Source organism: Typha latifolia, chromosome 8 (genome assembly GCF_019914945.1).
Source record: "Typha latifolia isolate L0001 chromosome 8, TyphaL0001v2, whole genome shotgun sequence".
In the NCBI taxonomy this organism is placed as follows: domain Eukaryota; kingdom Viridiplantae; phylum Streptophyta; class Magnoliopsida; order Poales; family Typhaceae; genus Typha; species Typha latifolia.
Genome location: NC_133093.1, coordinates 5,975,182 through 5,989,248, shown reverse-complemented (window position 1 = coordinate 5,989,248; position 14,067 = coordinate 5,975,182).

Sequence of the window (14,067 nt, the reverse complement as noted above, 5' to 3'; positions counted from 1 at the left end):
GTGAGCCACTGATGTCAGTTTCGCATGAGGCATCATATTGCCCTTCCAATGTTCCCCTTTAATTAACATAGTACTAGCAAATTCATTGACATCAGGGAGTGGAGCTGACGACGGATACTGCAACTCACCATCAGGAAGTTGGAGTTCTGCAAGAATAACATCGGAGTCCAAGTAGATCGAAACCCCACGGACAGTAGAACGTATACATCGTTCTAAAACCGTGGCATTACTAAAATATTCCCTAACCACTTCCACATATGCAGTCCCGCTCATCCGACACACGGATAACCATCCTCACTTAGTAAAGATCTGTTCGATCCCTAAGGCAGAAATATCAGAAATGACCACGGGCCGTTCCCAAATAACAGGTCGAGTGTCAAAATTGTGTTTGTAACGCCCCGCAGCCGTAGATGTCGAAAACTTGGGAGCCGAAGTAGGTGAGGAAGGCGGCCTAGGTTTCTTGGAAACTGCAGCTTTTCTTGGCATTCTTGAGAAAGAAACAAGATGCAAGATTCAATACATGCCCAAAGCAAACAAAAAGATAGCAAGAAAATAAAAAAAATTCAAGAAACCATGAAGGCCCTAAATGAAATCCATCATCCACTTGAAAACGCTAAGATATCACGTTCAATCACACAAGAAACATCAAGATTGTAACTTTAACGTGATCAAAACTCGAAAATGAACGAAATCAATCAAGATCAAGAGACTTAATTGAATAAAAAATAGGAAAATTGATAGATGATCATACCTCACAAAAGTGAAGAAAAACTAGGAAAATTCGGCCGAAAGATGCTAGATCCGGAGAACTACCCTTTAAAAGGGTTTGTAGTGAGAAATTTGATGAAAAAGACCAAGATCTTGAAGATTTGGAAGGGAGAAAATGAAGGGTTTCTAGGGTTTGGAAGATGAAAGATAAAAATACTTAGGTTTGGACGCAATATATAAAGAATCCTCGAGTGCGTTCGAACGCACCAGTCTGCGCGTTCGAACACGCCAGTCACCGCGTTCAAACTCAAAAATTTACGTTTGAATGCCCCCTTTTTTTTAAGTAAATTAAAATTTAAGAAAAAATAAAAAATCTTTTTGGAGATGCACCTCTAGAAATTCAAAATAGATTCAAGACATAGAATATGACAATCGAATGAAATAAGTCATACACAGATAAATCAAATCATCAAAAATATATTATAATCAATTCTAATGCATCACTCAAAATTAAATTAATCTTGATTGATCATAACAATATGCATATGCAAGGTGAGCATAGATAACATGAAACATTCTTCTTACATAAACTTTCATATTTAAACAATGATACAATACAGTAGTCAAACCGACTTAGTGTTTAAATTTACACTTTTCGACTTATTCTCCATAACCGAACATGAATTTTTCCTGTATTATTCTTTTATACATAAACCATATAGGTGCAATGATGGCTTTCACACATGAGTAGGTAGCCCTTTTCTTGTAGTACATATCAAACAATGTGCAAGAATATATTCACAAACATCAAAAAAAAATATTTAATTAGCAAACAATGTACTGAGTCAAACTGGACTCTAAACAAGATTGCTTTCACACAAACTCATTGTAGCCCTTTTCATTGATCTTTTATGAACACATTTGTGATAAATAAGCATGAGGTCAAACTGTGCAAATCAACGTCAATAGTGAGCTATTTAAAAACAAATTTCATGATGTCATGCTCACTCAAGAATATACACACGTTAAGAGTACATTAAATTTAGTTTAATTATCATAGAAGTCGAGAGAGTGAACAAATCATAAATGATACAATATACTGCAAGATGACAAAATTGACTATCATAACTCATAATCAAGAGAAAAATTATATTTATATGTCAAGAGTATATTATTGAATCTAGGAGTGCATCAAATTTTTTTTATGACAAAAACTCTTGACAAATCTGAAACTAAAACCAAAAAAAAGTTCAGAGTAAAGAAAACCTAAAAAGAAACGAAAAGAAATAATAAAAAAGAAACACGCAAACTAAACAAAAAAAAAATCAATCCAAAGCACAAATCCCTAAAGAAGTACAAAGATACTCAAATCTCTGTAAATCCAAAGGTTTTGTAAATATATCACCCAACTGTTTCTCCGTCTCAATATGTTCTAGTGCTATTGTTTTGTCTTTAACTAACTCGCGTATAAAATGATGTCGGATATCAATATATTTTGTACGCGAGTGTTGAACAGAATTTTTTGATATATTAATAGCACTCATGTTGTCACAATAAAGCACCAAAGTATCTTGTTCAATGCCGTAATCTTTGACCATCTGTTTCATCCATAGTAACTGAGAACAACAACTTCTCGCTGCAATGTACTCGGCCTCCGCAGTAGATAAAGATATCGAGTTTTGTTTCTTACTGTGCCAAGCAACCAGATTGTTTCCAATATAAAAACATCCACCTGAGGTAATTTTTCTATCATCACATGAACCTGCCCAATTAGAATCCGTGTATCCAGATATGATAGCTCCCGAGTCATACGTAAACCAGATACCTAAGTCAACTATGCCACCGACATATTTTATGATACGTTTCACAGCAAACAAATGTGTCTCCTTAGGTTCAGACTGAAACCTAGCACACACACCGACACTAAATGCAATGTCTGGTCTACTAGCAGTTAAGTACAAAAGACTACCAATCATGCTCCTATACAGTGTCTGATCAACACTTTTTCCTGAAATATCTTTACCTAGTTTGGTAGTTGTACTCATAGGAGTTCTACCATGTTTTGCATTTTCTAAACCGAATTTAGTCACAAGATTCTTAGCATACTTGGTTTGAGCGATAAATATCCCTCTTTCCAATTGAGTAATTTGAAGTCCCAAAAAGAACTTTAACTCACCCATCATGCTCATCTCAAAATGACTATGCATAAGATCTACAAACTCCTTAGCTAATGATTGACACATTGCTCCAAAGACAATGTCATCCACATATATTTGTGCCACAACTAAACTCTTGTTCGACTGTCTAATGAACAATGTCTTGTCCACTCCCCCTCGAGTGAACCCCGCATCCACTAAAAAAGTGGTCAACTTCTCATTCCAAGCTCTTGGAGCTTGTTTTAGCCCGTAGAGGATCTTTTTCAGTTTAAACACATGAGAAGGAAATTTTTGATTTTCGAACCCTTTCGGTTGTTCCACATAAACATCTTCATTCAGAGTACCATTCAAGAAAGCACTTTTAACATCCATTTGAAACAATTTAAATTTTAAGTGACAAGCAATAGCAAGCAGTATACGAATAGATTCTAATCTAGCAACAAGAGCAAATGTCTCATCAAAATCTATACCCTCAACCTGAGTATATCCTTGTGCTACGAGTCTAGCTATATTTCGAACTATATTGCCATGTTCATCACTTTTATTCTTGTAAATCCATTTTATTCCAATGACGTTCACATTCTTAGGTCTAGAAACTAAATACCAAACATCATTCCTAGAAAATTGCTCTAATTCCTCATGCATAGCATTAACCCAAGAATCATCTAACAATGCTTCCTTCACATTTTTAGGTTCAAAAGAAGATGTATAACAAGTAAATGATACCTCACTTTGGATTTGTCGTCTTGTCTTAATTGGTTCATTCACGTCCCCGATCACTTGTGACAGTGGATGATTTGATTTCACTCTGGTAGATGGTTCCGGTACGTTGCAGTCATCTTTGTTCATTTCAACTTTGTCTTCGTCCTGATTCTCAATTTCCAGATCAAGCTCCTTTCTTATTTCTTCGTCATATGTATCTGCAGAAATAGAAATAGGAGTAGCTTCAGTTAAATCAGTCGTGGATTCATCTATCATAACATTAGCAGATTCTATAACAATAGAAGTGTCAAGATTAAATACTCTGTAGGCTTTACTATTATTCGAATACCCCAAGAAGATGCCTTCGCTACTTTTAGTGTCAAATTTAGTCAGATATTCTCGATCACGCAAGATATAACATTTACTACCAAAAACTCAAAAATATTTAACACTAGGTTTCTTACCTTTCCAGATTTCATAAGCAGTCATTTTTTTACCTGATCTTAGATAAACACGATTTATCACATCTACCGCTATATTGACCGCCTCTACCCAAAACCTTTGAGTAACCTATTTAGCGTGAAGCATAACCCTAGCCATTTCCTCCACAACTCGGTTCTTTTTTTTTCAACAATCCCGTTCTGTTGTGGAGTTATAGGAGCTGAAAACTCATGTTGAATACCAAGAGAATCGCAAAATATAGAAAAAATTTTATTTTTAAATTCTCTACCATGATCAGAACAAATTCTAACTAGGGTTGTAGATTTTTTATTCTGCAATTTTAAGCATAGTGATTTAAAAACTTCAAAGGTTTCAGACTTCTCACGTAGAAAGGCAACCCAGGTATATCTGGAGTAATCATCGACCATTAAGAATATATAGCGTTTACCTCCAAGACTTTCCGTTTTTGTTGGACCCATCAAGTCCATATGAACTAATTGAAGCACACGGTCGGTGGAAGCTGCATTTACCTTCTTGATGCCAAAGATCTGTAATGTCGAAAGAGGCACTGTTACATTTCAGTTTATGTGACGTTCCAACAATATAACAATTATCAGATGTTATAGATCCCTAACATATAACATTACCACCATGATCTAGAATAGTACAATCATTTTTGAAAAATTTTACCTCATAATCTTCATCACAAAATTGACTGATACTCAGAAGATTTGCTTTCAAGCCCTTAACATAAAGAACATCTTCAAGAATAGGAACCCCTGGAGAACTTACCTTTCCTTTACCTATTACTTTGGATGAATTACCATCTCCGAATGTCACAACTCCCCCTTCATGTTTTTCAAGATTAGTAAATAACGACTTGTCACCCGACATATGTCTTGAACAACCACTGTCTAAATACCACAAATCAGAATTTAAAGCTTTCAAGGCTGTATGCACAATATAACATTTCAAATCACTTTTCTTGACCCATATGGCATTTGTTTTCATCCCATAAATGAAAGCAGTTCTAGGTTTTTGCAAAAGTTTATAATGAGGTCGAATATGCCCTCGAATGCCGCAATAATAGCATGTCGGAACAAACCCTTTTCTACTCACCTTTTATCAAGGAGTGTGACTAAAGTTTACCTTTGGTGCCGTTGATGATTCACCAGTTTGTAGATTCACCTTTAGTTTAGAAGCATTCATCTAGGATTACAAGTTCCAATTTGTACTTCTCCTCAAATTGAATTCTTTCTAGTTCGATTACCTTGAGTCGTTGAAGTAGTCTAAGATTGCTTTTCTTGAGTTTAAACGACTTTAGGTATAGGTCATTATATGCCTTTTGAATTTCATATTCATCTTCCTCAGCTGGTAACATATCATGATCATCTGTACTATTAGTATCAATAACAGAATCGATATTAAGTAGAGAAGAGGCAAAAGCAACAAAGTTTTCTTCGTCTTTTCCAGAATCATCATTAGATTCCATCCAACTTTTTCATAGTCTGACCTATCCCATGACTCTATTGGTTTATCAGCAAGTTTATCATCCACCATGTACATTGGTGGACTCCAACCGTTCATAACGGCAAACCATACTCGTTCATCTATAGACTTCAAGTAAGCTCTAATCCTAGCTTTCCAATATCCATAATTTGATCCATCTAGGATAAGGGGTCTAATAGATGATGGTCCATCTCTATGAAAATTCATGCCTATCTGATCTCTCTCAAAGAGTGAGAGAACCTGCTCTGATACCAATTGAAAAACCCCTGGACACAAGTATGTATCTAAATACTAGGCAATGATATCACTTGTTCGCTTAAGTAAAAGTCCGTAGAAATATTAAGAACGAAAGCAGAGATGAACGCCAAGATTTTAATGTGGAATAACCCAAACGGGAAAAAACCACAGATCCAAACTCAAATCAAAACCAATCACTATAATAGTAGTAGTTACAAGACTGATTCACAAAACAACCCGTTGATCCAAACGACTTTGTTCCTCTCAGTCTTTCTCGCTAGAACCTACGATTCACTGCTTCTCGTGATTGAAGACCAACCTCAGTAACCCTCGAGATTGATCTTTCGTCTAGATAGCCTTTAAGACGAAAGATTAACTTTTATTGATGAGTGAAACCTTGTTAGTTAAAGAACCGATGTAGCCTCAAGAAGTCTCTTTCAATAATGCTTTTTCAACCTCCCTAGAGATAGGGCATCACAATCCTTATATATGATCTCCAAGATAGAGCCAAATCCAAGTCTTATCTGTACTCACGAAAGTCCAATTTTATCAAACTTCATTGGTGCGTTCGAACGCGGCCCGGGTGCGTTCGAACAGCATGACTTGATCTCAGGTGCGTTCGAACGGGCCCGAGTGTGTTCGAACGTGACAACTTGAATTCTTCAGGTTGCGTTCGAACGCGTTTGTGAACACGGCTCTCGATCTATTTGAACGCAGTACCCGCGTTCGAACGCGTTTGTGAACGCAGCTCTCGGTCTGTGTGAACGTAGTACCCGCGTTCGAACGCGTTTGTGAACGCAGCTCTCGGTCTGTGTGAACGCAATACCCGCATTCAAACGTGTTTGTGAACGCACCGCGTTCGAACGTGTTTGTGAGCGCGGTGTGAACTCAAGAGCCTTTCTCCAATAATTTTGCAATTCTTCAAACCAGATATATTCTAGACTTGTATAAAGCTCATATACATGTAAAAATACACTTAGAATATTTTGTACACAATTGCCAATAATTAAAAACCTAACACATATAAGATAGCCACTGCCGTAGTCACTCGCCGACAAAGCACCACAAATATTACCAAGCATCATTTCAGCAGCTCGGATTGGCCATCCGTTTGAGGATGATAGGCTAAACTAATATGAAAGGTAGTCCCTTGGAGAGCAAAAATTTTTTGCCAAAATTGACTCACAAAAAGAGGATCACGATCTTTTTTTTGCATACCATGCATCTTGGCCATGTCATGCATATAAACCTCTGCAACCTTCTTTGTCTTGTATGGGTGCGCTAAAGCCGAAAAGTGTGCAAACTTTCGAAGGCGATCCACCACCACCATGATCACCAAATGACTTCTGGCCTTAGGTAGACCATCAATGAAGTCCATGGAGACGTCCACCCAAACCTGCTTGGGAATTGAAAGCGGTTGAAGCAAATCGACGGGTTTAGCCAATTCGGTCTTCGCTCTTTGACACACCTTGCAAGCCCAAACGTAGGCTTGCACATCCTTCTTCATTCTAGCCCATGTGCAACTTTGATTCAGCCATTTATAAGTGCGCAACACCCCTTCATGTTCAGCCATAGCGGTGTCATGGAAGTGGTGCACCAACTCTATGCGCAAGCGGCGATCATCTGGAACGATTATCTTCCCATGGTCCACTATGAGTCCGTCCTTCACCAAAACTCGTTGCATTCTGCTGGGATCTTCAACAAGGTCATTCAACATCCTCATGGTGTCAGGATCCTTCTCATAGGCCTCCCGCAGCTGCTAGAAGAAAGAAAAAATCGATGCTGAAATTGCTGCCAACTCGGCTGGATTTGAACACCTTGATAAGGCATTGATAGCACTATTTTCGGTCTCACTTTTGTACACCAACTCATAGTCATATCCAAGTAGCTTGGACACCCAATTACCTGCCCTCAAATCAAGCTTTGAAAAGTATCATCTCCAACTCGTAGTTGCCTTATCTCATCGGTGCAGATCGTGAAGCGACGCCCGATGAGATAAGGCCTCCACTTGGTGATCGCATGGATGATGGCGAGCATCTTTCTTTCATAAGTGCATAGCAATTATGAACGGTCCAAAAAAGCCTTGCTCATGTAAGCCACGGGTTTGCCTTCTTGCATCAAAATAGACCCAATGCCGACTCTTGACGCGTTGCACTCAATGGTGAACGGTTTGGTGAAATTGGCTAAAGCAAGGACTAGGGCTAAGTTTATCGCTTTCTTCATGGCTTCGAATGCTTCCCTTGCTTTGTCTGTCCAAGTGAATGCACCCTTCCACAGCAAGGCCATGAGGGTAGCCGCAACCTTGCCATAGTTCACCACAAACTGACGGTAGTAGCCGCTAAATCCGAGTAAGCCGCATAGCTCCTTAGTAGTCTTGGGTAGTGGCCATTCCACCATGCTTTGTATCTTCTTAGGGTCAACCTCCACACCATCATTAGATATGATGTGACCTAGGTAGTCGACCATTCACTGCCCCCATGAACACTTGGAGTCTTTGGCCTTCAGTTTGTGTTGCCACAATAGGCCAAGTATTGTTCGAAGATGTTGCATATGCTCTTCCCACGTACGGTTGTTTACCAATATATCATCAAAGAATATCAATACATATTGCCTCAAATGTTTTAAAGATGTCATTCATTAAGCTCTGAAAGGTGGCGGGAGCATTGGTAAGACTAAAGGGCATAACGAGAAACTCGTAATACTTATGTGTTTGAAACGCCATCTTGTGCACATTGGACAGTTTCACTTTTATTTGATCCCACCCTCAAATCAAGCTTTGAAAAGTAGCACGCACCCACCAATTCATCCAGCAATTCTTCGATCACTAGTATGGGATATCGGTCCTTGACGGTGATAGAATTAAGAGCTCCGTAGTCCACGCAAAATCACCACGAACTATCCTTCTTCCGCACGAGCAAGACCGATGAAGAATAGGTGCTTCAACTTGGTCTTATCACCCCGCTAGACAACATCTCATGGACCATCTTCGTTATAGACTCTTGTTGGACGAAAGAGTAATTGTATGACCTAACATATGTTGGACCCGCCCCGGGTATAATCTCGATACGATGGTCTTATGCCCTAGGTGGAGGCAATCCATGTGGCTGCTGGAATACATCTTCATATTTCTGCAAAATAGCCTTTAAGCCAGCGGGTAAATGCATTGGGATTGCTCTCGTCTTTAGCCCATTCGATGAGTAGTATGAGGTACCCGCGGCACCTAAGTTTTGGTAACCCTTCTAGGGACTACAGCGTGTGCCCTTAGCTTCCTTGCCTGACACGACTAGCAGTTGGATCGGTTGGCCTTCATGGTTGAACTCCATCGCCATGGTCGTGAAGTCAAAGGTGACCGATCCAAGATCTAGAAGCCATTGCACCTCAAGCACCAAGTTGGCTCCTCGTAGAGCCAACGGACAAAAATCAATTCGGAAGACATGGCCTTGAATTTGCAGCTGGACCTTGCGGCATATGTCCTCTGTTTTCAACATGGTGTCATCACCGATAGCCACATTGAAGCCATTGGAAGGCTCCGACTCCAATCCCAAATGCCTCACCATCCGAGAATCCACAAAATTGTGAGTACTTCCTGAATCAATAAGAATTAGGACTCCTGAATCAATAAGAATTAGGACTTTATTCTTCTTGATCGTACCTTCGACCTGAAGAGTTTTCGAAGTCGTCTCGCCGACGAAAGTATGAAGGGAGAGCTCGGCTTGGACATCAAGCGGGCTGTCCTCTTCGGTCTGGCCACCTTCCTCCTCCTACTGTACCTCTAGATCTTCTACGGGATCATCCTCAATCATCTCCTCCATGAACATGATGGTCGAGCTGTTTGGTGCATTTGTGGTCCCGTACGAAGCGCTCATCATAATAAAAGCATGGGACTTTCGAGCGCCAATCTTCGATCTTCGCTGGTGTGAGGCATCAACCCATCATCCATGGCTGTCCCCTAGGGTCAGGGGTTGTCTGTGATAGGGGTGGCCGATTGGGGTTTGGCTGAACCCACCCCGAGAGCGCCACACTTGAGACCGGTGGTCTAGGGTTGGAGCGCTGGTCGTTAGTGCTCCACACTAGATGGTGTGTTGCGTTTAACTCCCATATCTTCTCTTCCATCATCTGAGCCACTAAGAAGGCTTCCAATAAGGTAGTAGGACGAGTCGCCTTGACTTTTTCTTGGATATCACAACGAAGCCCGGAGACGAAGGTGCTTTAGAGAGTAGAGTCCGACCACTCGTGGACTTAATTGCTAATTCTTTCAAACTCCTCTTGATAGGCTCTTACAGAAGTCTTTTGGGTTAGCTTCATTAAGGTGGCTTGGAAGTCTTCATAGTTGGAGGGTCCGAAACACACACAAAGCACATCGGAGAACTCTTCCCAAGTAGTAAAGCCACACACGCGATGTGCTGCTTGAAATCACCTCACCGCTACATCTTCAAGGTGGAGTAAGGCTAGAAGCACCTATTGGTGGTCAGGTGTCCCTTGATAGGTGAAGAATTGCTCCGTCCTATAGATCCAATCCAATGGTCATTCCCACTGAATTTAGGAAAATCAACTCGAATTATTTAGGGTTGTAGCATTTGATCGCGTTCGTTCTCGCGTGGTGAATCGGCTCATGTTGCTAGACCCTTGGTTGATATGGGGGCTCCTCCCACTCCTCCCAAGGTTCCTCCTTTGGGTATAGGGCCATGAGAGCCCTCGGATGCAAGGGAGGCAATCAGTGCGGCGCCCTTGCGGTTTGGCACGTTGCTGCCAAGATCGGTCCTTGTTGGATCTAATCTTGTGGTAAGGGATTATCCTCTGGTCTTCGATAATGATCACAAGATGGAGGTCGATGATCTAGTTGGGCAGCAACAATTGGTGGAGCCACAAAAGCCGCAGCCTTGGCTAGTTCATCCTCATTATTTCTAGGCGAGATGCCGCCTTGATTATCTTCCCCATGGTTGGTATGCTCAGGTGTACGCCTTGGATGATTTAGGTTCATGTCCACTAGGGTTGCCTTGATCTCCAACATCGTTTGTGCCATGAGCGCTAGGGTTTGCGAGAGATCGGGAGGGCCTTCTGTCCATCCTCATGAGCTTTGTGAGGATGGCGATATTGACAGAGCCATGTGGTCCGTCTCCATGCCTTGGTCGCTCATTTGCTTAGCTACCTTCGATCTTATGGTAGCCATGATGGTCCGAGGTTCGTTGGCTCTGATACCAGTTTGTTACGAACCAGCTTGATTCGATCTGTAATAGTTTTGGACAGGTTTGAGGATGTGACTTTCATAGAAAATTCCTAAGGATCTAGCCGTTGGATCTTACTGATATTATATGTCGTCGCTCTTGAAGAGAGCTTTCCAATGAATCTAAGATCTTAGGGTTTGGATGGCTAGATCTTAAGATATCGACCAAACAATCACCGAAGGTCGAGTGAACCCTAGCTTGTTAGCTCTTTAATGGCTAGATAGGTGCTAGGAGAACTCCTCTTTAGAGTGAAGGGGGGAGAATTTACTACAGAAGAAGGGGATTAGGAGTTAGAGGAGGCCGACCAAGGATTTGGGCGGTGGAAGAAAGGAGGTGAAAGAGAGCGCCGCCAATGGCTAGAGCAAGGAGGGGGATAAGGGTAACAATGCCGATCCAATTATTCGACAAAACTCCAATTAGGGTTTCCTCCACATATTTATAGAGGCTCACCCTTTTGACCCAAACAACCCAATTAAAAACCCTAAAAGCTAAAAGTTCTCGCCGTGGTGCGTTCGAACGTGCAAACACCATTCTCTGTCTTTGCAAATGCGTAAATATCGTTCTTTGCCTTTGCGAATGCGTGCAGACATTCAAACGCGCAATTCCCACTCTGTGTTTTTGTGAACACGTTCAGACATTTGCATGGCCCGTTCGAACGCAAGTCCTTGGCGTTCGAACGCCCCCCAGCAGAAGGCTTTATTTTCTTAAGCAAAATCAAACTAGATAAAATAGGCTCATTCCAATAAATCCAATGTCGCGAGTCGATCCAATCTGATCTAGTCATATCAACCTCATGTGGGTCTGCAACAAATTGCAAGCCCTAGCCATATATACCAACCAAGTGTACAATTTTCTTTTATTGTTTGATTGCAACATCCAAGTGCGCACCTTGTGATTCCTCTTTCACTCCACTAATTTATGTTTTTCTCTAAATTTGGGTTTTTGAGATTTGAGGTTTCCTAAAGGATTTGTGTTGATACATCATGTCTAACCCAAAAATGAGTTTGCAAAAGAAGAAATCTACTACTCTCAAAGTTTTTATGTCCAATGAAGCCAAGAAGAGATACCATTCAATGTACAAGCATAGGAAGGTTTTGAGTGAAAGGGAAGTTATTTTGCATGATCTCGAGGAGTATGATCTGCTAAAAGTAAATTCTAGGATAGATTTTGGAAAGGCATCTTGAAGCCTCAATGCCAATGCCTTTGAACAAGTGGTGAGACAATTTATGCAAATGGCACTGTCAGAGAGGACGAGATCATTTCATATGTTCACAGGGTAAATCGACAATTTCAGCGGCTACATTCGCTGACGTACTTCGTCTACCACATCCTAAGATTTACTAGAGCTTTGATACTAATTATTGTATAATAAGCTAAGATGGGTTTTGATGGAGATGAGGTGGGAGATTAGTTGGTGGAATCAATGGACATGATGAGATTTAGAGATTTGAAGCGGAATGGATAATAGAGATGATGATAATGTGGGGGTAGATTTATGTACTTTCGTGTGTAATTTTCCTAATAATTCAAATGTCAAAGTGATCAAAATATTTTCCTAATAATTTGAATGTCATGAATCTATAATCAAAGCTCGAGTTCGTGATGTCGCTCTACTTTACATATAACTCGTCAAATATTCTAATTCATCGAACCTAAGAATCTCAAAAGAAGTAATCAAATTATATAGTTTAGATAATTTAATAGACTATACCTACCTTATGTGTATCTTATAAAATATTCCATGCTCCGTTTGCTACTTCAAAAGTACAGGTCCTTCAGAATTCTTCTCGGTGGACACTAGATATGATCATCGGGTGGGCCGGGCCGAGTTCAGGCCGGGCTTTTCGGGCCAACCGTGCTTAAGTATTTGTTCACGGCCCGACCCACCAGTCACTCGGGCCGAGCCGGGTTCGGGCTGGGCTAGAATAGTCTAGCCCGTTATCGCCCGTCGGCCCGTGAGAGATCGGGCTAGCCGATCGGGCCGGACCGGCCCGACCAACCAATCACTGGACCCAACCCATATTTTAGCTATTTTAGAATTTTTTTTAACTATTAGCTTATTTTTTAAAAAATATTTATATTCCTCCATTTAAAAAAAATTTAAAATAAATTAAAATTTTTTAAAGGTGTGCTTAAAATAATGCAAAACGATGCAATACCAAAAATTTTTACTATAGCAATGGTAAATTACTGTAGCAGACGGGCAAAGTACTATAGCAGACAGGCGGGCTACTATAGCAAAACGGGCGGGCCTAGTTGCGAGCCAAACGGTTGGACTTTCGGGCCAGGTCGGACGGACAAAAGGTTGGCCTGTGCCGCCCATGGATAGTTTGGGCTCGGGCCGGGCCGAGCCTAAACCGGGTCCAGGCCGGGCTTAGCCCGGTCCAAACCGGGTCGGGCACAGGCGGGCTGGGCCCTTTGATCATGTCTACTGGACACCACTAAAAAGTGCATTAATAGCCTTATTATTTGACCCCAACATATTATAGTCAATTTTGTCCTATTTTCTAAAAGGCTTTGGAACAATAATTTCTCTAGATTTCTCAATAGGAGAATACACGTGACCGAAAGCCAAATACATTTATTAATAGATTTAAGAAAGACTTTTATCTTTGCTTTCCAATAAGAGTAATTTGAACCAGTAAGAAGAGAAGACCTAATAATAGAGTGATATTCTTTAGGTAAATCCATATCTCTGGGATCTCTCTATGATAAGAGGAACATTACGATACTAATTGAAATTTTACTTAGGGGAAATATCGATATATGGACCAACTAGGTGAACGAGATACGAAAATCAAAGCCATGTCAAACTTTAAAAACCGAATCCTATTAGGTTTAGAAAAGAATCAAATTTTGAAAATAGTAACAAAGTACAATATGAAAATCCAATTACTACTCTAACTATGAAAACTAAACTCCGGTTAGTGAGAGAAACTAAGTAAGCATATGAAAAGGAAAAACACAATAAATATACGATCATGATTTTTTAAATCGAATAAACCTCCTTTGGTAAAGAGATGAAAAATAGCTAATCTTTTAAACCTCTCATATCTATCTATTTCACAATTAAAATGTAGATACAAGAT